Source organism: Stenella coeruleoalba, assembly GCF_951394435.1.
Source record: "Stenella coeruleoalba genome assembly, chromosome: 17".
Taxonomy (NCBI): Eukaryota; Metazoa; Chordata; class Mammalia; order Artiodactyla; family Delphinidae; genus Stenella; species Stenella coeruleoalba.
In genome coordinates, this window is record NC_137163.1 from 72,109,627 (window position 1) to 72,136,475 (window position 26,849).

Consider the following 26,849-nt stretch of genomic DNA (forward strand, 5'->3'; position numbering starts at 1 on the left):
AAATCACACATTATTCACTTTAGGATACAGGAAGGGCTCGATGTTGGTGAAAAAGTAACCCATCCCTTGACTTAATATTTCATGAATAAACATTTTTATTAAGAGGTAAATTAGAAATGCTTTTCTATACCTGCATTCCTTGAATGGACACAGGGATGCATAACAGAAGAAAATTATTCAATGTCTTTGCTCTTCCAAAGAGCAAAATACCTTGCTTATTAAGTTGTTTCCTGATACCATTTCATAATTGCATGGAATCCAATTAAGTGTTCAGGCCCGTTGGGGATCACTTAAAGCAACACAAAAGTGCACTATCTTGGAGAATTAATGTTATTTTTCAAATGCTTTTTCTATGAATAAAATGGATATTCAGTTCCATCTAAGAAGAGCAATTGCCTTTATAACCCCTGTAGGGATAAACACCTAGGAGCAATAGTTATCTGCCCAGTTCCATATACCTTTTGCTTTTGGGAGCAGACAAGGAGAATCATTGCTGCCACCTCTAGGAAAGGCATTGAGAGCCCTGGCATCGTGATACTTTCCTGGAAAGTTATGGGGAGGCCATTTGGATGGATGTTCTTTACACTCTGACTGTTAAAGGTATATTAGCTGAAGATATTAGTGGACAAAGGGATCGTTCATTTACATAGTTCTTATGAAAGGAGTTAAATGAAATCACTAACTTGGTGATAGAAATAGGGATATAATCCAGGCTGTGAAATAAGAATCACAGAGAGAAGGCAAAATTAAGATGATACCTGGAATCGGAGAACAGGTGAAAGTGAGAACAAAGCAATAAGCATAGGAAGGAGGAACTTCAATGTGAAGAAAATTTATCTGAACATAATGAAGGAGGAAGAGGAAACATTGACCATGGAGTAAAAGCAAAAGTTATGAAATCCTCTGGATAAGAAAGAAAAATACATGTGAAAGTAGGATTTCTAAAGAGACATGGAAAAATAATTTATAAAAAGAAAGAAACTACTAACTTTGAGGTACAATTCCCCACTTTAGTTCCCCTTTTCCCTTTATAAATGAAATTTTAAAAAATACAACAGGAGGGCTTCCCTGGTGGTGTAGTGGTTGAGAGTCCGCCTGCCGATGCAGGGGATACGGGTTCGTGCCCCGGTCTGGGAGGATCCCACATGCCGCGGAGTGGCTGGGTCCGTGAGCCATGGCCGCTGAGCCTGCGCTTCCGGAGCCTGTGCTCCGCGACGGGAGAGGCCACAGCAGTGAGAGGCCCGTGTACCGCCAAAAAAAAAACCACAACAGGAATATTATTAAGGATCTAACATTTTACCACCAAATTAGAAAGAACATCTAAAAATCTGAGATGTCACTACCTATGTGCATTTTTATATATATATATATATATATATATATATATATATATATATTTTTTTTTTTTTTTTTTTTTTTTTTTTACGGTACGCGGGCGTCTCACTGCTGTGGCCTCTCCCGTTGCGGAGCACAGGCTCCGGACGCACAGGCTCAGCGGCCATGGCTCACGGGCCCAGCCGCTCCGCGGCATGTGGGATCCTCCCAGACCGGGGCACGAACCCGTATCCCCTACATCGGCAGGCGGACTCTCAACCACTGTGCCACCAGGGAAGCCCTATATTATTTTTTGCATGTACTTTGGGTGCTGAGACAAATCAGACTTCACAATTCATTTTTTTTGTAAATCTCTTTATGAAACTCAACATCAATCCTGAGCAATACATAATATACTATATTATATACTATCATATACATTATAGCATAATAAATCCAATAAATCTTAAATAGGTATCATAGCTGTTGTCTTGTTAATATCACCATGATATAACTCTTTAAACACAGCTTCAAATAAGTTATTTCTCATTCAATTATTTGGAGAAATAAATGAAGAAAATGCATAAGCATTTTGTTGAGTTTGGAATTTTGGAAAGTTTCACTTTATTTTCTTCTCTTTCAATATGACTGATTTATTTTTCACATCTGCTTAATCTAAAATCTAAACCTTACTTCAATGTTTAAAATTTGTTAAGTATGTAGTCGCAGCAAAAGTTTTTTTATAAACTATTAAAATCCTGACCTTATCATATGTTCAAGTTGAATCCTTGGAGAATGATATTTATATTTCCACATTCATTTGACAATGGAAGAACAGTTTGCATAAGAGCTTCATTAATGCAAAACAAACTTCTTAGTTTCACATTATTTTAACATTAATAATGATATGCCTTAAAGTGTCCATATTTCAGTAAATTTTAGTAAAATTGATAGGTGGAAGAAGATGTGAATGTATATTGTTCATGTACAAACAAATCATTCATGTTTTTACAGAAGCTAATCTTTGGGGAACCACAGGTACCCGTATGATAAAAATGACTGAAAAGGATACATATGCAAGGGGAAAAATGACAGTAAGCTTGATTTTGGAAGTACCAAATGTTGCCAGCTGAAGTGATGACATAATTAATTTTCAATATGAGATTTCACAGACAATTTGAAAAATTGCCCACTAGTCAGATTTAACAGCCAAATGATTTGCAGGGAAAAAAAAAAAAAGACAATTTTTCCCACGCTATTTTTTATGCAACAAAAAATATTTTGCATCTACTGTGTGTCCAGCTCTGTGCTAGATACAGAGATTACAAAGGTAAGTGAGATTCAGTTTCTGATTACAAAGAAATTACAGTTACAGGAACTCATGGACTAAGTTTAAACCACTTTCTAAAACACGCACAAATAATTTTTCCTAAATTTTGGTCTACAAATTAAAAATAAGAATAAAATTATGTATAAATATTTTTGTGAAGGTGGTCATCCCTGATTGCACATTCCCCCCAAAATTCACATTGGGCCCTGACATATTTTTCATAGACATCCAAATTACTGTTTAGCTTTGTGTTTTCTAAACAATCACAATGATCCTTCTGCTTCATGTGCCTAGAGCAACAGCACCTTACCCACAGTAGGACGTGTATCAATACTGTTAAACAAACGAAATACTTAATGACTACCGAATGCTGATATTTTAACATATTCCTCCTGAGACCTTGGGAAGTGATACAAAATAATTCCATTATGTAAATGTAAGGCAAATTGAAATTATCTCATATAAAAAGTAATTACTGAGAGCCCTGGCTGGTATGAATGGTCTGATTAAATCTGACCATTTTTCTTTCTGTGAAACATAATTTAGCAGATCTGCATATGAATAGAAGAGGAAAATTAAATCAATTTATTTAAAATGGAAAATTCTGGAAGAGCTCACAACTGAAATAATCTCACTAGTCAAAAAACATGTCTTCTGCAATTTGTGAAATATTTAATATATTGCAGGAGAGGGTGTCATTTGAACCAGGATTTGACTGGCACTGAGCCATTCTGTCATTCACCTGGCGTGAGTCCTGAGTGTTGGATTATAAACATTCTCAGGAACATTCACCACCGACTCTCCTATGTAGCCAAATTCTGATCTTGGTGCTTATGCAAATGTAGTTTAGTTGAAGCCTTGATAAACTCAGGTCCTGTGCTCTGATTACTGTGTAATATGATACTATTATCTACTATTTTAAAAACCCTTCTAGAGCCCTCCAGTGCCCCATGATAAAGTCCACACTCACAATGTCTATATGGCCCTTGTGATCTGCCTTCCTATCCTCCAGCCTCAGCTCTGCTTCCTCTGTGCCTGTCTCCAGAACAGCCATGCAGCTCCTCTTTCAGTTCCTTCACAGGCTCAGCCCCCCTCTTAGCTCTGCGCCTCAGTGTTTCATAGTCCATTTACAAGGAAAGCTCTTCTCATTCTCCACCTGGATAACACATTCCTGCTCTTTTCTTTCTGTTGTTAGAACAACTCAGCAAAATGAAATTCTGGTTTATTGTTGGACACCATTGTTTCACACATACATCAAACAGGACAAATAAATAAATAAACAGCAACTTCATAGTCAAAAAAAGGAAAAAAAAGAAACGTTTTATCTTTTGCCTTTTTAACCATCTCATACAAACCAACTGCTTATCGTACAGCTAAGTACATACACAAAAAAAGTTACTGGAATGCTCAGAGTAAGATTGCTTTTTGGTTGTTGTTTTTGCTTTTTTTACAAGTTTTTTTTCATCCTTTGAGATTATAATGAACATGGTCACACCACAAGTCAAGTCAGATGTAGGACTGAGAACGCTCCGAAGGCTGGTTTGGTCATCCGAGATCATTAAAAATGCCTGACCCCCTAACAATATGTTCAAAAATATAAAATGCAAATTAAAAATACAAACAAAATTTCCTCTTTAAAGTACTTTAAGAAAAAAAAGCAGGGCCTTGGAAGTTGTGGTTCTCTTTTCCTCCCCTGTTGCAAGTTTGCGTTGGTTCTAGCTGGGTGGCAGGGACCGCGTGTCACCTGCGGGTGGCGCTGCCCGCATGGGCGGGCGGGCAGGCGGGACCCTCCTCGGAGGGGACCACGTTTAGATCCTGAGACGGGAAGTGGAGGGTGACTAGGTCACGGTGGCCTCTAAGTTTAACTTTTCCTTTTTGCTGTCCAGTCCTCCTCATCGGTCTCCTGCTTCTTGGTGTCAACATCGTCATCCGCCTCATCGTCACGTCCATCCTCCTCCGCACCGTCACCCTCCCCCTGCCATCTACCTCGTTGTCGGCCTCCTGCTCCCCATGTCCCTCGCTAGCATTCCCACGAGCAGGTGCCTCTCCCCACTCTCCGCCTCCTCCACAACTTCCTTCTTAAGTCCTTAGTGGTGATTTCGGAGCCGGTGTCTGCGGCCGCATCTGACATGATGGGGCAGGCCGGTGATCCGACGCAGCGGGTTAAGAAGAAAGCAGGAGTGAAGTAAGTCAGAAAGAGAAAAACAAATGCCGTATGCTAACACATATATGTGGAATCTACAGAAAAAAAGGTCATGAAGAACCTAGGGGCAGGATGGGAATGAAGACACAGACCTACTAGAGCATGGACTTGAGGATATGGGGAGGGGGGAGGGTAAGCTGTGACAAAGCGCGAGAGAGGCATGGACATATATACACTACCAAACGTAAGGTAGATAGCTAGTGGGAAGCAGCCGCATAGCAGAGGGAGATCAGCTCGGTGCTTTGTGACCATCTAGAGGGGTGGGATAGGGAGGGTGGGAGGGAGACGCAAGAGGGAGGAGATATGGGAACATATGTATATGCGTAACTGATTCACTTTGTTATAAAGCAGAAACTAACACACCATTGTAAAGCAATTATACTCCAATAAAGATGTTTAAAAAAAAAAGAAAGAAAGAAAGCAGGAGTTCGACGACGCTGGCGGTAAAGCTGCCGGCATCCGGCGGAGGTGACTGCGGCATGCGGGTAGCCAGACGCGAGAACAATGCAAAGATGGCTCTTCAGAGCAGCCAGTCCATTCCTGACCTTGGAGTGGCATCTTACACTTTACTTCCCTCAGGAGAAAATGACCTTATCCTAAGATTAGAGAATACATACTGTGTCTACCTTGTTGAATCCACAGCATTAAGCAAATTACTAGCCTTTAGATATCAATCATCCTTTCAATCATTCACTCATTATTCGATAAATATTTACTGATCATCTGATACATGGCAGGCATTGTTCTAGACATGAGGGATGCAATAGCAATGTAGGACCAAGTTCCTTCTTCCTGAGGCTCAGGTTCTTGTCATTAATATAGACAACTGAGACATGAAAACAGAAGAACATTTCAGAAAGTCATAAATACTATGAGGAAAATCAATCATGGGTCAGGGATAGGGTCTCTTGGAGAAAGTTTCATTTGAGCGGGGTCTTAAATTTTAAAAAAGAAAAGCCACATCAAACTCAGGAAAAAGAACATTCTAGTCAGAGGAAATGTAGTGCAGAGCCCTGAGAGGGGATGAGCTTGGCATACTTGTGGGGAATGGAAAGAGCAGTGCCTGGAAAAGAGTGGAAAATGAAGCATCATGGGTAACAAGCGCCTTAGACAGCCTCCAAGTCCTGTGGCACACCGCAGGTCCTGGTGTGCAGGTTGGACTTGATTTTAAATCATAAAAGAAGCCACTGGAGGCTGTGGAGCAGAGGAGGGCCATGTTCTCACAGGCTTTAGAAAAATTACACTGCTACTAATGAAATGTAGGAGGAACAAGAATGGAAGCAGACGTGATGATGGCTTGACCTAAGGTTTAGAGGAATAATTGGCAAGATTCAGGATCTAATCTGAGAAATAGAGTTTTGAAGCATCTGATAATTTAAATGCCGAAGGTAGAAGAGAGAAATCAGTTAAATACTTATTGAAATTAATCCTCTTATTTCATTTTAAGAATAATGCAGAAAGAAGAGTTTTAGAGCACATCATGTTTTTTCAACCTCAGCACTACCGATATTTTGACCTGGATAATTCTTTGCTGTGGGGAACTTTCCAGCACTTTGTAGGATGTTTAGCAACATCCCAGAAGACAGTAGCAACCCTTGATTTTGATAACCAACAAAGTCTCCAGACATTGCCAGCATGACGTGTGCATCTCTTCCCAGCTCTGTGTTCAGTGGCACCACATCTGAGGGTCGATATTGGGCATGGTGGGAATATTTACACCTAGGAAACTGACCATGACGACAGATAATTTTTTTTGAGAATCAGTTATTTACCAGCCCAGTACTAATTCCATGTCACTGTTTCTGTAGTCAACAGTACTGTAAAAGGATCAAACAGTACATCTGTCCACTATGATCCCAATACTTTATCTTGTCTTGTTCCATTTTCCTTGCCAGACTCCACTGCCCTTCACCAGCCTCAGGTAAATTAGGATATGTCCATTCATTTCAAGTCACATTTTCAAGTCCTCCATGATTTATGAGCTACCCAGTGTTAATACAGGTTATATGAGCTACCCAGTGTTAATACAGGTTAAAGTGCAAATATAAGTGCACTTATATTCATATTTAATATAATTAAACTCTGATTTAATTAAACTATTTCCTCAACTACTCTAAATATCCATCTTGTTGCCTTGCGCATATGGTAATCTCCACCTTCAAACCATTGTTCTTACACGCTCTTCCTTAGCAGAACCCTTCACCCTCTCCTTTGTACCAAACACAGTTTTGCTCATGTTGAAGGCTCATTTCAAGTATTTCCACTGAAGACTTCCTATTTTTAAAATTCACAGTAATTCCTCTAGTCTAACAAATGAAGCATTAATAATTTATAGCACTATACAAGATGTCACTTGACTGAAAATTATTATGTACTAATTACTAATTGTTTTTACTTTATGAGCCTCATTTCCTCAATAAGATCGTGAGATCTTCAATCAATGGAGCCTGCTGGAGTATAACTAAAGAAAGTTTATCTTAATTATCACAGATGATAAAGAAAATGCCTTTCTCATGTCATTTTTAGGAAAGATATAGTTATCCTTACTCTGTCCCTTAGTGCCTAAGACTTGAATGGGTACATACAAGGTATCCAATAAATACTTGTTGATTTGATATGGCAAATATGTAAATAACTTCATTACTTATTTTTTTATAACATAAAAGAATGATACCCTTCACTAAAGATTGCATTCGCCTGTAATATATAAAATGTGTATGTTATGTGAGTTCTTAGGAAGAAGAGCTCTGTATAACTTTTTAAAAAACATAACATTGAATTGATGCTGAATATTTTCCCCCCAATCTAGGAAATAAAGACGTAAGTTGCTCAAGGCCGAATTTAAGCAGTGGTTCTCAAACTTTAGCAGCATCAGCATCTCCTAGAGAGGATGTTAAACATGAAACAAGCTGCTGAGCCTCAGGGTCCCACACTTTCCCAATGACAATCCTCAATTTCACATGAAAAACTTGACGAGACTGTGAATCCATTCTATGTTGTAGTTCTGCCAACTTCACAACTAAAGCCTTTGTTAGTTTTTCAGAAAATTTTTTCCGATGGCTTCATAAGTAAGAGGTTCTTCTAGGGCCACTATAGAAGCTCTTTGTTCTCTGATCATGACTTGACCTGAGAGTTTACAGAATTGAGTTTGTAAGTGTTTTTGTAAGAACCCCAGTGCAGTCAGAAAAATCCATCCCATGCCAACACATGCTGGAAATGGCTTATATCAGCCAGCATGACGTGTGTATCTCTTCCCAGCTCTGTGTTCAGTGGCACCACATTTGAGGGTCGATATTGGGCATGGTGGGAATATTTACACCTAGGAAACTGACCGTGATGACAGATAATTTTTTTTTGGAATCAGTTATTAAACATTTACCAGCGCAGTACTAATTCCATGTCACTGTTGCTGTAGTCAACAGTACTGTAAAATTCAGTGCAGAAACCTCATGGTCCCCAAGACAATTTCTTGAGAAGGCACTTCATCAAAATCAACCAAAGGTGATTACTCATAATTCTGCAGTATCCTAGGACTAATTAGCATCTCATTTCCCATTGGCAAGGAGCCTGGGATTGTGTTCAAGCTCTGAGACATGAGCCAGCCAACTCCCAAATCCCGACTTTCAGGTACTATTTCCTGGGACGACTCCTGATAAAAACTTCTATGTCAGTCTATTGCCTACTCAGGAGACAAACTGCGGTAGTTATTTTAACGGAGAATTTAATACCAAGAATCGTTAATTTGTACAGAATTGTAAACTAGGTAACAATGCAAAAAAAAATCCACATTAAGGTATCATGGCAATATATTTTATATTAGGTATATTGTATACCTCAACCTATATATAGAGGAAATATCTACAACATTATCATGGGGAAAGGTAAGCTGGGGGAGAAGTTGAGATTATTAACATTCAGAAGCTTGGAAAATGAGCTCCATCAAGCTGAAACGCAGACCCCAGAGAAGGGATTTGATTCTCTTTGGCTAGTTCTGGTGTTTTTGAGCTTGGAGGAGGGAACCTGTGTTCTGGGACCCTAATGACCGAGGAGAGGATCATGTGGGCTGATGCTGGTGTCCACGTCAGGATGTCTCAGGAGAACAGGAAAATAGGTAATACAACAATGGCATTGCAAACACATAGATAACTATGCCTGGGAGTTGATTCTAGGGTACTAGACAAAGGAGAATACAATATAACATGGGGTCAGACCAAAATGACTGATGTGCGTGCACTTACTAGAACTTTCGGATTTACTGTGTTAGTGAGTGAATTTGAAAGCTTAGGTGATTATATGACTAAAACTTGGACTCAAGCATGGTCTACCTCTAAAGATGTTGAGATTCAAAACTTTCCTAGCAAAAATAGAGAGAAAGAAATGCAAAGGTTTAGACAATAGGAATATTAGAAACAATAAACCTGTTTCTCCAAATGTTGGAAAAACTGAACACCGTAATCAAAGAACAGGCTTTGCATATGAGTAGAACTGAATCTTTAATATTTGCAGATTGAATTCTTACACAGTGAATAATTATAAAAGTGTCATCAACTCCCAGTGTGAATATCAATTTATAATTGGGTCCAAAGCTATGACTTCTATTTCCTAAATGAGTATTTTTCTATAAAAGTGTAATTTTAATAGCCAAGTTCCAGAATTTTATTTAATTTTGTCAAAATGAGTATTTTCTAACATTGCTCTGTTTTTCCCTGTAGAATGGGTATAACACCCGACTTTCAATTATCATAGGCTGTATTCTTTACTTGGAAGGTGTCTCTGTCCCTCATCACTACTTCAGCTAGCATCCTGTCATTCCCAGTTTTAATATCACTCCTTCAGCAAAGTCCTCCCATGTCACTTGAATTTATCCTTTATGGTTTTGACCACAATGGAAATTGATTAATGGTGATGAGTGCTTAATGTCTGTCCTCTTTTTAGTCTGGTTATGAGAGCAGTGGTCATTTTTGCATTGTTAATGGCCTCCCCTCAGAAGATGCTCAATATACACCTGTAGAATAGATGCATGTATATCACATAAAGCACCTGACCCAAGTAGACAGGCAATAAAGGATAGTTAATGCTATATTCATCATTTGGATTTTTATATTATAATTTTTATAATTTACTGTGAAGTCTTTAATAAAAATATGCCATGGTGTTATCTTGTGAGTGACCTTTTTTTTGTCCTACAGAGATTAGAGACTATAGCATAAAAATCAAAGGGCAAATTTTATCACTTCATTAGATGAATATGTTGGGTCTTATTTATCTGCAGAATTTTATAGATGTGAAACTTTTCAGAATAGGAAGTTTTCCCTTTGTCCTGATGCTAGAAAAAAAATGCTGATATTCTCTTTAGTTTATACTCACAGTTAAATATTTTTTTAAACAATTCACTTTTGACTGTGGGCCGAAGCATTAAAACATAGTGAATGATCCACTTAGCATGTTCAGACATACTCGCTGTCTATATGGCTAGCAAACCTACCACAGAGAGTCAGAGGTCATAACTCAAAGCATACAGGTAGCCAAGAATCATCTTTCCTCTAAACAGGAACTTTGCTACCAGCTCCCTGATCCCAGGCAGGCCATTGTCAATTTGTTTGTGCCTATGGAAACTCATCTGGTATCTACCTGGCCAGATCAGTATTTGCAAAAGGTGAGGTAATTCTTGTAGGGATAACTCCCTTAGAATCTTTGACTCCTACTCCAAAGGACTCATACAAAGGTGCCATGAAAGAAACTGATAGCCCATGACTTTGCTCTTTGGAAAAGTAAAGGCATTTGGGTAACACTGCCCCATATACTCTGAGGCAGAGTTAATTTTCTGGAGCAAATAAAAGAGCTCCCCAAAGGGTTTCTCTCCACGGGTGCCTTTTCCTCTCTCTAAATTCACCTGTGGATATGGCTATGCAGAATTTCTTTACTTAATAGCTGATGTGTAGTGAATGCATACACTGTGCTTTATTCTTATCTAAAACTTAATGTTTACAGTTACCTTATAACGTTAACTACTATATCCCCAATTTCCAAAATAGCTATTATCCCCAATTTCTAAATGAGAAAACTGAGGCACAGCAACGTTAAATAAATTATAACTCATATGTTCTGCAACTAGTAACTGATGAAACTGAGATTTAAATGAAGCTGGTCCAACCCAGAACGTCCACTCTTCACTGGTATGTAACATGGCTGGAGAAAAGAGTGGTGATGAGTGGGAATTTACCTTTCCTCTGATGTGTATATTTATATAAATAGAAAATATATGAATTTATTTGACTAGTCAAAGACATATGCCATGCTCTCACCATGCAGATCAAACAACAACAACAATAGAATGGCCTGAGATGAGGGATGCTCAGGGAGGACTTAATGAATGAGGTGAGCTTGAACAGTGAATGTGCTTACGAGGCAGAGGTGATGTGGTGCAGAGAGACTGACAAAGACCCGCCAAGCGGAGGAACAGTTGGGCAAAGGCATGAAGGTGTGAAGCAGCATGTGCTCCCACCGAACAGCCAGTGCCAGGACACTGACTGTGAATAGTTCTCTAGCTGTCGGCTTCACTTCTCTTCTTCAGGCGCACCTTCTGCTTCCCGTGCCTAGATTTTAAAGGCTGGGGCACAGGCATCATCCACCATGTGTCACTTTTTTAAATCAAAATTTCCCAGTGAGGGACAGATTACTCTAGACAAGTGACAAGTGTCTGTTGAACGAATAAACGGTTGCATTCAAGTGTAGGGATTGCCAGGTTAAATAAGAAAGAAGAAAAATGGGGAATTAAAAAGTCTGTTCTTGATCTGGTTTAGAGACAGCTAAAGAGACATTCCTACTTTGTTTAAATGTTTTCGTATTCCCGATTATAAAAATTTCTTCTAAATATGCTGACATTTTTATTCAATCAGCTAGAATGCTCACTAGAAGTAAGATCATGAATTAATATAAATGCATCAAATAGTCCACTCCTGTAGTTAAATGCAGCTTGTACATAATTCAAAATAAAAATATTAATAAACACTTTTTTTCTGTGGCAACCATATTCTTTTCTATGTCTGGAGCTCGGGCCAAACTAATTTGTGCTGAATTTATTGAGACATAAAATTTACAGTAATCAATATTTTGTTTAAACTCGTAAGTGAAACACTCTTAATTTCATGTATGTAAGCTGATTGACAGACTTAGAACAAATTAAAACAAGTGGCATCTTTGTGTTTGCTCTAATTCCAGCTTGTGTCTGAAAGCATTCTTGCTATAGTAATTGATTTTTTCATACTCAAAAATAACAGATTTTCAAAACTATTCTATTAACCTGAAAAGATTAAATTACTTTCTGCTGTCTTATTAGCAATCAGTGGTAATAAGGACTGTGAAAGTGCCTTAGAGAATGCTTAATTATCTTTTTTGAGATCCTCTGAGAACAAATGAAAGAGAGGCATATAAAAACAAAAGTTAATTAACTTGTCCTAAGGACTATACACATCCAATTAAAGTATAAATATTGTTAACTTACCATAGGTTGTTTATGATAGATAGTTTATGCAAGAATAAGAATAAGCAATAAAAAACATTTTAGAACCAGTTATCTTACTCAACCTGGTTCCCTTAAAAGGTATGTCTTCTAGTTTGATAATTTCTCTTTATTTTCCCCTTAAGTTATTCCTCCTTAGAAGATGGCCAAAGGACCCAAAATAATCCACAGGAATGCACAGAAATGGTCTCTGACCTTGCAAAGATGTTCAGGGAAAACAGAATCATTATGAAAGTTATTTGCAAGTCTGAAGTCTTCACAACCTGCTGGGTATGTATCCCTCTAGACATTTTATTTCATTTCCCAACTCAGTCTTACCTTCTGGGTAGAAGAAGAACTCAGCCAAGGTCCTCTTCAATCATCTTGAGGTCCTTAAACAAGAAATTTGGGAGTATTTTAAAAAATTACCCATTACTATAGAATTATTTTAGTGAACTACTACGTAAGATGAAAGGGTTGTCACCCAAAATACTCTCCATGACACTGATGTGAATTAAGGAAGGGCCTAACCTTCAAAGTAACCTGGAAAAGACACCATACATTAGCAAACATTTTATGCCTTATTACAGTATATTTTGTCCTGTTGTCTCTGATCTTTTCATGGGGAATAGCCTAACTGAAGTGTACTGCATTTTTAAAATTACCTGCTTTTCCTAGACCATGTGATTTGAATATGGAGTTTATATCATCATCAAAGATTAGATTACATCTCAACATCAGCATGCAGCAATGATCTAAGAAATGGTGTATTGATGGCCCTTGATGTTGCTATCTAGAAGACTACACTGCATTTCAGACTTCCTCAGCACTCACATGCCCACCATGCTTTCATACTTCATCAGGGCTCAGTACTAACCACTACTCTAGGCCTCAAGTCTCATTTGATGACTTGGTCCATGTTGAACTGGGGAATTAAATCCCTCTCACTCAAAGACATGCAAGAGACCACTTACCACTCTTACAGCAGAGTGGTACAACGCCAAGTGGAATAATACTTAATTTACAATTCCACAGAACCTTTTATATTTGCAAGAGTTTAACAAATATTGTAGTCCTGATTTCTACATCTAGCTAGAAGGCAAAAAACACTCACAGGTTCTGATTGTAATAATGAGAACAAGCCAGAGAAGCTGTAAAATCACAGGAAACTGTGTTGGAGGAACCAGTATCAGAATTTGCCTCCTGGCGTAAACAACCAGGAAAACAATTCGACACAATACATGAAACAGTTAACTGTACACAGGCAGTGCAGGGCTGTGATCCTTGGAAAATTAAAATTAACAAAGAAGCTTATGTGTTGCATCAAGATTCTTCATGGAGGCACCTTCAAAATCAGCTTATAAGAGCAGACCATGGAGATTCTGATGAATTAAGAGACAGACATCGCATTTTGATGAGGCCCTAGCAGCCAAAATTTTAAGGACAGAGTACTGGAGAGGAGGGAGACAAGAGTGAACTCAAGTGAACAACAGCTTCAACCCGTAACAGATCCATTTACAATAAGAGCTTAGATCAGGTCTCACAGAGGAAGGGGTATCTCCTGTTCTGAAATTAAGTACTATTGATTTCCTGACTACTACTTTATTTTATATAGAAGATTCAATATACAATAAGACATTATATGATGTGTGAAAATAAATCAAACTTCAGAAAACTATGACCAAAAAAAAGGAAAAAATTGTTACAAAGAATAGAAAGCACCGGTTTTAACAAGAAAGAACACTGAAATAACTACAGTATGTTAAAGAAACTAAGAAAAATATTGTACTAATAACAGAAAATTAATAAAAATTTCAGAAGAATTATCTAAAACATAATGGATGAGAATTATGCAAGATGTTTAAGTTTTGTAGATTTATTGTACAACATACAGCTTATAGCTAATAATACTGTACTGTACACTTAAAAATTTGCTAAGAGGATAGCTCTTATGTTAAGTGCTCCTATGACACCCAAAAAGAAATACTAAAAATACAAATCAACAAACAGAGCAGAAGGAAATTTTGCAATTGAAGGATAAGTTTGTGACTCATGATTGTGGTGATAGTTTAATGGGTGTATACCCACCTTCAAACTCATCAGGTTGTATACATTATTAAATATGTTCAACCTTTTTGATGTCAAAAACCCACAAATAAACAAAAATCAATTTTACTCTTACATACCAAACATAAAAAATGGTTCTTTATTTAAAAAACAATACTGTATAAACTGGTACCAAAACATAATGTGGCACTTCTGTATGATTATAACAAAATATATGCAAGATCTGTATGCTCAAAAGTACAAAACAATTATAAAAGAATTCAAAAACTTAAATAATTGGAGAGATATTCCATGTTCATGAATTGGAAGACTCAATATTGTTAGGATGTCAGTTTTCCACAATTTGATCTATATTCCTACCACAATCTCAGTAAAAATTCCCACAAAATTTTTGGAGATATTTTGAATCTAAAATTATGTGGAAAGGCAAAGAAACTAGAATAGCTGAGATAAATATGAAAAGCAAGAATAAAATTAGAGTACCTATACTACACAGTTTCAAAACTTACCATAAATCTACAGTAATCAAGATAGTGTGATACTGGCAAAAAAACAGACATGTAAATCAATGGAACAGAATGGAAAATCCCAAAACAGACCAATACAGATACTGACAAAGATGTAAAGACAATTCAATGAAGAAATTATAGTCATTTCAAAAAATGGTGCTGGAACCATTGGATATCCACGTGCAAAAGTATAAACATTGACATGTATCTCACACCTCGTACAAAAATTCACTCAAAACTGATCACAGACCTAAATGCAAAACGTAAAACTACGAAATTTCTTGAAGATGGCATAGGAAAAACATCTGCCTGACTTGGAGTTTGGCAATGAGTTCTTGGATACAATAAAAGTTCTACCAATAAAAGAAAATATTGCTAAATTGCACTTTATCCAAATTAAGAACTTTTGCTTTTTGAAAGACATTGTTAAGAAATTTTTTAAAAAACAAGCCACAGAATAGGAGAAAATACATGTACATCACATGTCTGTGATGATGGATCTGTACATAGAATACATAAAGAACTCTTTAAAATTCAAAAATATTAAATGAACAAAGTACAAACTATATAAACAGACACGTCACTAAATAATTAAATAAGTTAATACATTTATTAGTTAATATTAAATTTGTTAATAAACTAATCAAATAAGTTAATAAATACTCAACATCATTTATCATTAGGGAAATGCAAATTAAAACTTCAATGAAATATCATCATGGGCCTATGAGGACTGATAAAAGTAATAAGAAAATAAAAAACAGTGCAAACTACTGGGGAGGTTGTAAGGCAACAGGAACTCTCACTCATTGCTGGTGGGAATACAAAATAGTATAGCTCTTTTGGGAGACACTTTGATAGTTTCTGAAAAAAAGTAAACATTGTCTTATCATATAATCTAACAATTCTACTCCTACATATTTACCCAAGTTAATTGAAAATTTCGGTTCACACAAAAGCCTGTACTCCATTATTTGTATAGCACCTTTATTTATAGTCAGCAAAAAAAAGGAAATAATCCTATTACTTCCTTCAGTAGGTGAATGGATAAACAAATTGTGGCATATCCATTCAATGGAACATTATTCAGCAATAAAAAGTAGACTGTTGATTCATGCAACAATATAGATTAATCTTAAATGCATTTTGCTAAGTGAAAAAAGTCAGGCCTAGAAGGCTACATGTTATATAATTCCATTTATATGATATTCTGGAAAAGGCAGAACTATAGGTATAGATAGCAGATAGTTTCCAGAGTTGGAAATACATCGTATTCCAACTATATAATGTTCTGGAAAAGGCAAAACCGTGGAGAATAAAAATATCAGTGGTTGTTAAAGGCTAGGAAGGAGGGAGAGATGAACAGGGAATTTTTTAGGGCAGTGAATCAATTCTGTAAGATACTTCTGTGGTGGGTACATGTCATACATTTGTAGAAATCCATAGAAAGTACAACACCAAGAGTGAACCCTAATGTAAAGTATGGACTCTGGGTGATAGTAATGTGTCAATGTAGGTTCATGGATGGAAACAAATGTACTATCGGGTGGAGGCTGATGATGGGAGAGGCTGTGCATGTGTGAGGCTGGGAGGACATGGGAACTCTCTGTACTTTCTGCTGAATTTTCTGTGAACCTAAAACTGCTCTAAAAAATAAAGTCTATTTTCACACAAATTACATATATGTATACATATATACACTAATTTGTTTGTATGTGTATACATACTTACTTATGCTTATATTTGTATTAGTATATGCCTGTAAAAAGTCTATAACACTACACACCAAACTGTTAGCAACTGTTGTTCTGGTTGGCAGAGAGGGGTGGATAATCAAAGGGATCTTACACTTTCCACCTTATGTATTTTATATTTCTACAATGAGGATAGATTTTGAATAAAATAATAAAGGCATCAACATTTTTTAAATAGATGAATAAAAACCAAGGCTAGAGGGACTTCCCTGGTGGCACGGTGGTTAAGCAGGGGACATGGGTTCATTCAATCCCATGGTCCGGGAAGATCCCACGTCATGAAGCAACTAAGCATGTGCGCCACAACTACTGAAGCCCACGTGCCACAACTGCTGAGCCCGGGTGCCACAACTACTGAGGCCTGCATGCCTAGAGCCCATGCTCCACAACAAGAGAAGCCACCGCAATGAGAAGCCACCACAATGAGAAGCCCGCACACTGCAACAAAGAGTAGCCCCTGCTCGCCGCAGCTAGAGAAAGCCTGCGCGCAGCAACGAAGACCCAATGTGGCCAAAAATTTTTTTAAAAAGACTCTATAAAAAACCAAGGCTAGATACTAAGCTTGCTTTACCCACAGTCCATTAAATACAGGCCTGATTTCCTGAACTACTGTTCCAGGCAACCTGCTATATTCCAATTGTGTCTGTGTTTGACTGGAAACATTCACAGGTAGGGAAGGTATAAACTATTTAAAGCTCATGGAGCACTTAGGACAGTCAGAATGATATGTTTCGCACAAACAGACCTACGCTATGGCTTTTAGGTCAGAACTGCCCATTTATGTTAGCTGTAGCTACAGCTTATATTCATTTAGTTATATCATAAAAGTAACAATAAACTTTTACACGTATTAAAGTTCCTTTTATTTCCTATCCTTCAGGTCATGTGCAAGTGATTTATAGTGGCAGATTATGTTCTCTGCAGGAGTAATTTTTTTTTTTTCCACACCCTTTAGCACCAGCTGCCTGGGTTTTCTTCCCCACCTTTCTTTTTGGATGGTAAGCTGTCTAGAGGTCCTGACTGCAGGAGTAATTTTTAAGTATTAAAAACACCTAAAAAGTACATTTCTATTGAAGTAGAAAATTTCCTTCACACTACCTCCCCACCTCCAAGCCCATTTAATTCTTGCTGATGCTGTGTCTTGCTGTGAGATCAGAGTGAAGTAAACTTGTGTTGATTCACATTTCTAATGAGCCACATTAAGGTTAATCAGTTTCTGCATGGACCACAAGTAAAATTATCAGCACTATCCATACGGTCCTTGCATGCTGGGGCTGCCCCATGTCAATGATGCATTCACATGACTGGCTAAGTGCATCTGAAAAAGGAAATGAATGGGTATGAGTCTCTTAAAACAGGATCTCTGGGAGATCCAAGTTAATGTAATTTTTACTTCAATATTCTTTGAGTTTAGATTTCTGGTGAGTTTTTGTCTATGTGGTTTTTCATGTGGCAATTATATCCTACTTTGGGGATCTATATTTTTCCGTCTTTCGTTTACAGTTACGTATCACCATCACCACTCTTCTGCCCCAGAGCCCCAGTACAATTTGGTAATTCGTAGAGAACGTCATGGTCTTTCAAATCAAAAACTAAAGCTATAAAATGATATGAGGATAATGTAGTAATTTGTACCTTACAATTTTATTTACTCTGTAAAATCTCTTTCTTAATGAATCACAGAAACCAGGAAAGTTTCGTATTTTTATGCATTACTGTCCTCAGTTTGAAGAGAGTTCTTTTGTTGTTGTTACTGTGATTAATTTGACCCACTGATGGTTTTGGTGCTCATGGAAAGACCTAGATAGTTTTCACACCTTATGAAGAGTAGTGCATAGATTAGGACAGGCATGAGAAAAATGATGTGATAAAGACAAATTGTCTGGATAACTTCAATAAGTCACCAGAAGTGTCATTTAAAGTTAGGGACAAACTTAATCTGTATCCCAGGGCTCCATACTCCTCCCCACCACAGTGACATACTTTAAAGACATTTATTAATGTAAATTTACTTTTGAAAACTGATTAAGGATTTGAGAAACTTCTTGAGGTACCTAGATTCAACCAGAGGTATTTCAATCTAAGGATAAGAATTTCTGAAGATTTTTACTTTCATTTTTGGGTTTGACTTCCTTTGTTCTAAAATAGGGATATGCGAACTTTTTTTTTTTTTTGGTAGAAAGCCAGAAAGTAAATATTTGAGGTTTTGTAGTGCTAAGATTTCTGTCTCAACCACTCACCCCTGCCACTGCAGTGCAAGAGCAGTCATAGACTATACATAAACTGACACGTGCGCCTGTGTGCCAATAAAACTTCACGGACCAAGAGAGAAAGCAGCCTGGATCGAGCCCACAGAATGCCACTCTGTATCGATATATTAGTGCGTTCTTGATAAACGACAGTTAAGTCAAATTTGTGACAAACAGAACAAAAGTTTTATTTTTATGGACACTCATGGAAAATCATATAAATTGAAAATCTATTTGCAGATGGAAAAAAATTTATGTGCATTTTTTAAAAAACAGTCTTTGAAGTCATATAAAATTCAAACTGGCTGATACAGCACTGAAAGAAATAGGGTATTCTATAGCTTGTAATTAGAAACGATCTGCTCTGACACATGTACTTTATATACAAGTAGTTGGCATCTCAGGGAAATGCTGTACCCTGCACAGATTCTAATAGCTGTAGGTGCCAAGCTAAAATCCAAATATTATGTCCTCTGCTTTTGTCCTCTTCGTATATTACGTTACCATTTAAATATTAAACTAAAGCTTTCTGGTATTTATAATATCTATAATTTCTGGCCTTTAAAGGTTAATATCCAGGAAAATGTAAATTAAATTGGAAGGTGTGCACAAGTGAATTACCAAAGCCTTTTGGGACTTAAGTAGTGCTGGCACTTTCCCTTTCACATGTTTTTCCTCCAAGTACATGAAAAGTACTCTCTGAAGATTAAGTGTCATTATTAAAGAGGACTGTCATTGAAGGTTAAGTATAATGATTAAAGAGAAGTGATAAGCCTAAGGCAGGAAAGAATCATGTCTTTCGGGTAATGTTTGTGTCCAAAGGCAAAGTATACAGTAGAGAATCTAATCCTCTTGAATAAAGCAGGGCCAACTTCTTGATAAAAATATGAACGTCACAGAAATGAACGGTTATAAAATAAGGAAAAGCCAGCTGAGGCGGTACTGGGGTTAGTGGCAACATTGGCTTCTCACAGTTTCATTTGGCAACACAGGAGTTTGATTTATGCAGCTGCTGGAAAGTGAGCAGAGAAAGGCCAGCCCTTGTCAATTTAGATGAAGCTGCATTGCCTCTCACACAGGTCGAGGGGGTACTGTCAGCCCCACTCACAAGGGGCAGCCTGGAGCACGGAAAGAAATTCCACTCCTTCTACTATTTTCTGTGTCTCTCAATGAACTCTATGAACTCTAAGGGTGAAATCAGTGTCCCCAATACAGCAAATGTTTATTAAGTGTTCTTCGATTTTTATGTAAAATTTCCTGGGGAACCAGACCTAAGACAAAATGCTTAGTCCCTTTCCATGTAATTTCTAACATTATGGCAAATTGTATTTTCCATAAGGCTACAACGAGTTCCCCATCTCACAAGCTTTTCCTACAACGTGCCATTAACATTTTCCTCACCAGGTAGCGGGTCCTCGGTTCCTTCTCCCAGGATCTGGGTGGGCCTCTGACTGTGGCAGAAATGACACAAGTGACTCCCACGCTAGGTCATAAAAAGGATACAACTCTCCCCTCCCCAACCCTAATGCCTACATTACAGCCTCCTGGGCAGCCCTAAACTCCAATTTCTGTCCCATCAGCTCCACCATTTTTCTCGAGAGTTTTTATCCATCTACACTGGGATTTATATACAGCACTCCCAGGCAGAAAGCCAAGGCAGATGTCACACTCACCTCATGGGTTTCCCTTCTCTCACAATTCGTAGTCCTGTACTGCCTGCTGTCCAATGATGAGGTAAGTCTGATCCCAGTTACCTCGTCATGGCCAAAGTGGAAGTTGGCTTTCCTGTTGTATATACAAAATATTTTTATGTTGTATCCCCTGTTAAAAAGTAGAGCTCGTTTCCTTAATGTTGGTGAACTTATTGTTAAGTTAGCAATTACGTTTTTGTAGAAACTGGCCAATTCATACCTCTACTTAATGTTACATCACTTATATCTGTCAGGATTTCATGCATATCAGGATGAAGAGAAAAATAAATCCCTCCTTCTGAGGCTCAACTCATTTCTCTATTGAATGTAAAAGGGAAAGAAGTTGGGTTCAACTGACTCCATCCTTGGAAAGTTAGCTGGTCTTTGAGAGTCTCAGCCTCACCTATTATCAGAGGGCGATGCTTCAGGAAACCAGTGGCTCAACCCAGTCCTGGAGGCTGCACTGACTCTGGTTCTTCAGACTAGGCAGACTGTGATTTCATGAAACCCCAGGTGGAATTTTTCCCTTCCAGGCATAATTTCACTGATTCAACAAATATGTACCGACTACCTGCCGTGTACCAGGGATTCGGCATTGAAAAGCAGATTACATTTTTTTGGAGGGAGCCAAATATTAAACGAATATATAATTGATTAAATATGTAATCTGTAAGGTAATCATAAATGCTATGTGGAGGAAATAATTCAAAGTAAGACAGTAGATTCCAAGATTGAGCATTCCAAAAAGCAGGAAGTAGCAATTGCCAGGCTAGAAAAGGCCAATGCCCTTTCCTGATGCACAGCAACACTTGCACCATATTCTTATTGGTTCAAGCAATCACAGGCCTGCCCAGGTTCAAGGAGAAAGAGGAATAGATTCCACCTCTTGATGGGGAGTGGCCAGGCCACATGCAGAAGAGCACATGGGGTGAAGCCACCTTTGGAAAATGCACTCAACTACAGTTTACACGCCTAAATATACAAATTAATCATTGCCACATGGTAATAGAGATAAATTTGTGAATTATCTATCACAACACTACTGAACAGTGAAAATCAAAATTTGCATAAATATCTGAGGCAATCATTCTCATTTGAAAATGCAATGAGAATGTTTTAGCATACTGATTTCATCATTTAAAGGGAATTTTTGGCTTCTATTTTAATTTTTAAAATTACACTGTACCCATTTGAAAAACAAAAAAATATAGTATATTCAAAGAGTTAAGTGAGAAATTATTACTCTACAGCTTTTATTTTTGAGAACAGTTGAGCTCAAATCAATAGTACTTAACATTCCAAATTTATAATACCTTATTAAATTGTCACTATCCCATCTATTGTTACACATTTAACATCATCATATTTATCTTATAATTGTATGTTACAAACATGTAATTAAAATAATTTAACCTCTCTATAAAGATGTAATTTAATAAATTGTCCTTGCAATTTAAATGCATGCTAATCAGCAAGAGATTACTTAAGTTTAATAAGAAAATTACCACCAAGAAATAGAGAATGAACAAACTTCTGGAGAAGGATAATTTCAGGGACTAATTACATTTTCAACAATAAATCATAAATGCATATTAATGTGAAGACTTATTCCTTTCCATTCAGATTTTAGATGTGGCCAGAATTGGTCCAATATGTGTCTTTAATCCTATCCATATTAATACTTCTTTTCTCATGTTCGATTATTTATTCAGAAATGCATTCCTTTTTCATTCTTTTGTGTATTTGACAAACATTCACTCCTGGTCATAATTCTATTATGAGTAGTGTATTAGGGTTCTCCAGAGAAACGGAACCAATAGAATATGGGTGTGTGTGTATATATTATTGGCTCATTGGATTATGGTGGCTGAGAAGTCCACACCTAGAAGAGCCAATGGTAAAGTTTCAGTTCTAGTCCGAGTCCAAGGCAGGAGAAAATTAATGTCTCAGCTCAAAGACAGTTAGAGAGAGCCTAGTCCATTCTGGCCTTCAATGGATTGAATGAGGCCCACACATGTTGGGAAGAAAATCTGCATTAGCAGTTCACCAATTCATATGTTAACCTCATCCAGAAACACCCTCACAAACACACCTAGAAATAATGTTTAGGCAAATATCGGGGCACCCTATAGCCAAGTCAAGTTGACACATAAAATTAACAAGTAGTTATGAGTAGAAGAGAAGGCAATTAATCAACACCTGTTCCTGTCATTTGCTTTTAGTTTACTTTTTTCATAGTTGCTCCATTGTGTTTTTGTCAGGCAGAGATTGCCATCCCAGTATCTCTTTGCCATGCTACCAGTTGAAGATATCCACATCCCGTCAAAGGATTCTTTTTACACTTGCCTTTCCAGTTTTTTTTTTTTTTTTTTTTTCCTTTCCAGTTTTATATTTGATCTCAAAAGCAGCTGTGTGTTATTTGTGTTAACCCACTTAATCAACTGTAGACATATTTTTACATATGTCTACATATGTCAACTGTAGACACAGGTTTGATAATTGCTATCAAATGACTTATCAAACATCCTTATGTTTAAAACACAGTTAGTTGTCAGATACTATGCAAAAATCAGAGAGAAAAAGAGAGAGAGAGAGAGAGAGAGAGAGATCCTGTCCTTGTCCTGGAGAAATGAGATTAGGAAAAGATAAGAGACACAACCAAAGTAAGTTTATACCCAAAATATATAAGGAGCTCACATAACTCATTATCAAAAAAACAAAAAAATCCAACTAAAAAAATGGGCAGAGGACCTGAATAGGCATCTTTCCAAAGAAGATATACAGACAGGAATAGGCACATGAAAGGCGCTCAATGTTGCTAATCATCAGGGAATGTAAATCAAAACCAGAATGAGATATCACCTCCCACCTGTTGGAATGACTATTGCCAAAATGACAAGAAACAACAAGTGTTGGCAAAGATGTGAAGAAAAAGGGAGCCCTCGTGCACTATTGGGGAAAATGTAAATTGGTAGAGTCACTATAGAAAACAGTATGGAGGTGCCTCAAAAAAATTAAAAATAGAAATACCATATGATCCAGCAATTCCACTCCTGGGTATTACTGAAGAAAACACTAATTCAAAAAGATATATGCACTCCAATGTTCACAGTAGCCAAGATATGGAAGCATTATTCACAGTAGCCAAGATATGGAAGCACCCCAAGTGTCCATCAACAGGTGAATGGATAAGAAAATTTTAGTATATATACAATGGAATATTACTCAGCCACAAAGAAGAACGAAATTTTGCCACTTGTGACAACATGGATGGACCTGGAGGGTATTATGCTTAGTAAAGTAAGTCAGGCAAAGGAAGACAAATACTGTATATTTTCACTTGTATGTGGAATCTAAAAAATAAAGCAAATGATCACATATAACAAAGCAGAAAAGGACTCACGGATACAGAGAACAAACTAGTGGCTACCAGCAGGGGGAGGGGAAATTAAGTGAAGGGATTAAGTGGTACAAACTACTAGGTATAAAATAAATAAGTTACAAGAATGTAATATGGAACACAAGGAATACAGTCAATATTTTATAATAACTTTGTATGGAGTGTAATCTATAAAAATACAGAATGACTTATGTTGTACACTTAAAACCAATATAATATTGCACTTCGATTAATAAAAAAACTTGCTCCTAACCTTGAGCTGCTTACTGGCCAGTTTGCAAGGAAGTTATTTACCAAAATAGCAGTAATTCAAAGTTAAAAGGGAGATGATCATTTTAAAAGATGTCAGGTTATGTCACTTCACCACTTAAAACTCAACCATGGCTTCCCAACATATTTATATTAAAATCCAAATTCCTAGCCTTGGCCTGGACAACCTTCTGTAGCTCTCTGACTGTACCAACTTTCCTCGTCCTCTGCTACTGCCAGGGCAAAATTGTTCATTCCAAAAGATGTCAAACTCTCTCTTGCCTCAGGACCTTTGCCCTTGCTTTCTTCCCTCTGCCTGGAAGGCTGCCTCTTGCTCCTCCATCCCCGAGCCCCACTCAGGTCAGAGACATAGAAAACACTTTCTCTGTACAACTTCCATATACATCTAGACGCCACATCACAAATAGATATTTTTTCACAGGAAAATAACTGAGGCAGCTATGACCAAGAATTTCACAGCAAGTAAATCAATTATGAATAAAAAGTTTAGCAAGGATATATCTACCATAAACCCCTATAAGCATTTAAATGTATAATGAAACAGTACGAAGTTGCAACTCCTTGTTGAATCAATGTATTAATTAAGCACCTGATATAAAAATACATTTTTTCGGGCTTCCCTGGTGGCGCAGTGATTGAAAGTCCGCCTGCCGATGTAGGGGACACGGGTTCCTGCCCCAGTCCGGGAAGATCCCACATGCCGCGGAGCGGCTGGGCCCGTGAGCCATGGCCGCTGAGCCTGCGCGTCCGGAGCCTGTGCTCCGCAACGGGAGAGGCCACAGCAGTGAGAGGCCCACGTACCGCAAAAAAAAAAAAAATACATTTTCTCCATAATAAATCTGATCCAAATTCAAGTAGGAAGCTAAAATCAGCACTTAATGCTAATTGTCTTATTATTTTGTTGCTTCAGATTCACAAGAGTTTGGCAAAAATGATTTGGAATGTCCATCTCTCTCTAAAAAGCTGCTAATGATGGATTCTACTTGTCTATTTTTCAGTAACTTTCTTGCATCAACAAAAGATAATGAAGTTCCTCAAATGTTGTGCTTCTTCCACTGAGAAGCATTTTTGAAAACAAAACTAACCCCAAAATTTCTTTCTTATACTTGCTTATATAGGTAACTAATTCAAAATCACAAGTACAGCTGCTTAGTGTTTGACTAGGGTCTTGACTTACTAATAATTAGTTATGTGACTTCAGGAAAATTGTTATTTTTTTCCACTGTTTTACACTAACATTTTTCTTACTGACATTTGAGATAGCTTCTAACAACAAAGTTAATTGAATAAGCGTAGAAATAGAGATGAGATTCACAAAAAGAGCAGGGGAATATACTAACTGGGAGAAGTACGAGAGTGGACTCTGAGATTTTAGGGGGAGAGGTTTTGTTTGTTGAAGTCTTGTTTTTCTTGTGTAAACACAGAGTGGTAGATTTAGATCAGGAATGCAAGTGGTCCTTTCTTATATGCCAAACCCGACTGGTTGGACGAGGCTGCTGCAGAGTGATGAAGATCTTCCTGAGGGCATCTCATCTACGTGCTCACCAAGGCAGAATGCCCAGCTCACTTGGCGATGTCTGCCAAAGTCGCAGCACTGGGAAGTAGCAGCAGTTGTGCCATGTATTGGTCATTTCTGGACAAGATTATGGTTGTCAGTGACTCAAGTGTCTTCACTGTTTTTGCATAATTTCTCACTGTGCAGTGCAAACTCTTTGCAAATCATGAAAAAACTGTCTGATCTGTTGTGCATATTGATTGACAACACTGGTGTGAATTATTTTAGTAAATGTATTCCTCTCCTTCCCTCTTCTGGTATCTTGGAAATCCTGAGCATGATCCCTGACCCCATGCAGCTGAGTGTCCAGCAGGTGAGAAAAGAACCTTAATTGTATAAATTATTTAAACTACGCAATTGCTGTTGTGATGAGCTCTATCAAGCAAGAGTATAGCACAGAGTGAGGCAGACCTGGCCTGTGCCAGCAGGTCTGAGAATGACTGCTGTGCTCACACAGGTATTTGCTTCCCATGTGAGGTTTATCTGAATATCTATTCATTAACATACGTCAAGTTACCATTACCTTATCAGATCTCTGCTCTGTTGAAATACTGAGCAATATTGTTTTATTGAGTGTGTAGCATATGGGAACTGTTCTTGGAAATTTAAAAAAGTTTTTTGTTTTAAAGTGTATTTTTAAAACTGAGGTATAGTTGATTTAGTGTTGTGTTAATTACTGCTGTACAGCAAAGTGACCCAGTTATACACATATATACGTTCTTTTTTTATATCCTTTTCCATTATGGTTTATCACAGGATATTGTGTACAGTTCCCTGTGCTATATGTTAGGACCTTGTTGTTTATCCATTCCAAATGTAATAGTTTACATCTACCAACCCCCAAAAGTTCTTTTATCTTTACTTTTCTTGGTAACGTCAATAACAAGAGCTGAATGAGGTCTGGCTAATATGTTGACCTATTAAAATGTCAAAATCCGGCACCCTTCAGCTGACTTAAACACAAGATCCAACACATAAACTACAGGATATGCATATATTCAGAAAG

General features: G+C 37.5%; 1 long non-coding RNA gene across 3 annotated transcripts in view; it reads right to left on the reverse strand.

Moving 5' to 3' along the window:
* Nucleotides 1-26,849, reverse strand: part of LOC307175927 — a 147,010-nt gene that overhangs the window by 71,601 nt on the left and 48,560 nt on the right. For all 3 annotated transcript variants that reach the window (XR_013824553.1, XR_013824554.1, XR_013824555.1), the window contains exon 3: nucleotides 12,688-12,740. This is a non-coding gene — a long non-coding RNA (uncharacterized lncRNA). The remainder of the gene's footprint in view (nucleotides 1-12,687; nucleotides 12,741-26,849) is intronic.